The sequence below is a fragment of the Paramisgurnus dabryanus genome, chromosome 9, assembly GCF_030506205.2.
Source record: "Paramisgurnus dabryanus chromosome 9, PD_genome_1.1, whole genome shotgun sequence".
NCBI classification, from domain to species: Eukaryota; Metazoa; Chordata; class Actinopteri; order Cypriniformes; family Cobitidae; genus Paramisgurnus; species Paramisgurnus dabryanus.
The window spans coordinates 6,414,497-6,416,996 of record NC_133345.1 but is presented as its reverse complement, the minus strand read 5'-3'; the positions used below and the strand labels follow the sequence as shown (position 1 = coordinate 6,416,996).

The 2,500-nt window shown below is 48.3% G+C and overlaps 7 non-coding genes and 4 pseudogenes across 7 annotated transcripts in view; all 11 read right to left on the bottom strand.

Annotated features, from left to right (window-relative positions):
* LOC135725895 (5S ribosomal RNA) overlaps window positions 1–93 on the bottom strand; it is a 119-nt pseudogene extending 26 nt beyond the window's left edge.
* A 126-nt stretch (window positions 94–219) lies between these two features.
* On the bottom strand, window positions 220–338 carry LOC135722965 (5S ribosomal RNA). The gene has a single exon (XR_010522684.1). It is a non-coding gene; the product is annotated as a 5S ribosomal RNA (ribosomal RNA).
* Window positions 339–463: 125 nt separating this feature from the next.
* Window positions 464–582, bottom strand: LOC135726352 (5S ribosomal RNA; annotated as a pseudogene).
* A 126-nt stretch (window positions 583–708) lies between these two features.
* On the bottom strand, window positions 709–827 carry LOC135725600 (5S ribosomal RNA; annotated as a pseudogene).
* Window positions 828–952: 125 nt separating this feature from the next.
* LOC135723411 (5S ribosomal RNA) lies at window positions 953–1,071 on the bottom strand. Its single transcript, XR_010523116.1, has one exon. It is a non-coding gene; the product is annotated as a 5S ribosomal RNA (ribosomal RNA).
* Window positions 1,072–1,196: 125 nt separating this feature from the next.
* On the bottom strand, window positions 1,197–1,315 carry LOC135724177 (5S ribosomal RNA). Its single transcript, XR_010523849.1, has one exon. It is a non-coding gene; the product is annotated as a 5S ribosomal RNA (ribosomal RNA).
* A 125-nt stretch (window positions 1,316–1,440) lies between these two features.
* On the bottom strand, window positions 1,441–1,559 carry LOC135722964 (5S ribosomal RNA). Its single transcript, XR_010522683.1, has one exon. It is a non-coding gene; the product is annotated as a 5S ribosomal RNA (ribosomal RNA).
* Window positions 1,560–1,684: 125 nt separating this feature from the next.
* LOC135726321 (5S ribosomal RNA) lies at window positions 1,685–1,803 on the bottom strand (annotated as a pseudogene).
* Window positions 1,804–1,923: 120 nt separating this feature from the next.
* On the bottom strand, window positions 1,924–2,042 carry LOC135724943 (5S ribosomal RNA). Its single transcript, XR_010524597.1, has one exon. It is a non-coding gene; the product is annotated as a 5S ribosomal RNA (ribosomal RNA).
* Window positions 2,043–2,168: 126 nt separating this feature from the next.
* LOC135722962 (5S ribosomal RNA) lies at window positions 2,169–2,287 on the bottom strand. Its single transcript, XR_010522682.1, has one exon. It is a non-coding gene; the product is annotated as a 5S ribosomal RNA (ribosomal RNA).
* A 125-nt stretch (window positions 2,288–2,412) lies between these two features.
* The window catches only part of LOC135722961 (5S ribosomal RNA), a 119-nt gene continuing 31 nt past the window's right edge, over window positions 2,413–2,500 (bottom strand). The window contains exon 1 of the ribosomal RNA XR_010522681.1: window positions 2,413–2,500. This exon is cut by the window's right edge and continues 31 nt beyond it. This is a non-coding gene — a ribosomal RNA (5S ribosomal RNA).

Genomic DNA, 2,500 nt, shown 5'->3' with positions numbered 1-2,500 from the left:
CGGTCTCCCATCCAAGTACTAACCAGGCCCGACCCTGCTTGGCATCCGAGATCAGACGAGAGCGGGCGTGCTCAGGGTGGTGTGGCCGTAAACGAGTGCTGACTCGATTCGAGAGACACTTCAAGGCTAATGTGGCAACGCAATGACATCGGTAAATGGTTACAGAAAGGACGCATTCATGGGAAAAAATGACATAAAAAAAATAATTAATTAATTAAATGCTTACAGCACCTGGTATTCCCAGGCGGTCTCCCATCCAAGTACTAACCAGGCCCGACCCTGCTTGGCTTCCGAGATCAGACGAGAGCGGGCGTGCTCAGGGTGGTGTGGCCGTAAGCGAGTGCTGACTCGCTTCGATAGACACTTCAAGACTTATGTGGCAACGCCATGACATCAGTGAACGCTTACAGAAAGATCGCATTCATGGGAAAAAATTACATAAAAAAATAATTAATTAATTAAATGCTTAGAGCACCTGGTATTCCCAGGCGGTCTCCCATCCAAGTACTAACCAGGCCCGACCCTGCTTGGCTTACGAGATCAGACGAGAGCGGGCGTGCTCAGGGTGGTGTGGCCGTAAACGAGTGCTGACTCGATTCGAGAGACACTTCAAGGCTAATGTGGCAACGCAATAACATCGGTAAATGGTTACAGAAAGGACGCATTCATGGGAAAAAATGACATAAAAAAAATAATTAATTAATTAAATGCTTACAGCACCTGGTATTCCCAGGCGGTCTCCCATCCAAGTACTAACGAGGCCCGACCCTGCTTGGCTTCCGAGATCAGACGAGAGCGGGCGTGCTCAGGGTGGTGTGGCCGTAAGCGAGTGCTGACTCGATTCGAGAGACACTTCAAGGCTAATGTGGCAACGCAATGACATCGGTAAATGGTTACAGAAAGGACGCATTCATGGGAAAATATGACATAAATAAATATTTAATTAATTAAATGCTTACAGCACCTGGTATTCCCAGGCGGTCTCCCACCCAAGTACTAACCAGGCCCGACCCTGCTTGGCTTCCGAGATCAGACGAGAGCGGGCGTGCTCAGGGTGGTGTGGCCGTAAGCGAGTGCTGACTCGCTTCGATAGACACTTCAAGACTTATGTGGCAACGCCATGACATCGGTGAACACTTACAGAAAGATCGCATTCATGGGAAAAAATGACATAAAAAAATAATTAATTAATTAAATGCTTACAGCACCTGGTATTCCCAGGCGGTCTCCCATCCAAGTACTAACCAGGCCCGACCCTGCTTGGCTTACGAGATCAGACGAGAACGGGCGTGCTCAGGGTGGTGTGGCCGTAAGCGAGTGCTGACTCGCTTCGATAGACACTTCAAGACTTATGTGGCAACGCCATGACATCGGTGAACACTTACAGAAAGATCGCATTCATGGGAAAAAATGACATAAAAAAATAATTAATTAATTAAATGCTTACAGCACCTGGTATTCCCAGGCGGTCTCCCATCCAAGTACTAACCAGGCCCGACCCTGCTTGGCTTCCGAGATCAGACGAGAGCGGGCGTGCTCAGGGTGGTGTGGCCGTAAGCGAGTGCAGACTTGATTCGAGAGACACTTCAAAACTAATGTGGCAACGCCATGCCATGGGAGAACGCTTACAGAAAGGACGCATTCATGGGAAAAAATGACATAAAAAAATAATTAATTAATTAAATGCTTAGAGCACCTGGTATTCCCAGGCGGTCTCCCATCCAAGTACTAACCAGGCCCGACCCTGCTTTGCTTACGAGATCAGATGAGAGCGGGCGTGCTCAGGGTGGCGTGGCCGTAAGCAAGTGCTGACTTGATTCGAGAGACACTTCAAAACTAATGTGGCAACGCCATGCCATGGGAGAACGCTTACAGAAAGGACGCATTCATGGGAAAAATGACATAAATAATTAATTAATTTAATTCTTACAGCACCAGGTATTCCCAGGCGGTCTCCCATCCAAGTACTAACCAGGCCCGACCCTGCTTGGCTTCCGAGATCAGACGAGAGCGGGCGTGCTCAGGGTGGTGTGGCCGTAAACGAGTGCTGACTCGATTCGAGAGACACTTCAAGGCTAATGTGGCAACGCAATGACATCGGTAAATGGTTACAGAAAGGACGCATTCATGGGAAAAAATGACATAAAAAAAATAATTAATTAATTAAATGCTTACAGCACCTGGTATTCCCAGGCGGTCTCCCATCCAAGTACTAACCAGGCCCGACCCTGCTTGGCTTCCGAGATCAGACGAGAGCGGGCGTGCTCAGGGTGGTGTGGCCGTAAGCGAGTGCTGACTCGATTCGAGAGACACTTCAAGGCTAATGTGGCAACGCAATGACATCGGTAAATGGTTACAGAAAGGACGCATTCATGGGAAAATATGACATAAATAAATATTTAATTAATTAAATGCTTACAGCACCTGGTATTCCCAGGCGGTCTCCCATCCAAGTACTAACCAGGCCCGACCCTGCTTGGCTTCCGAGATCAGACGAGAG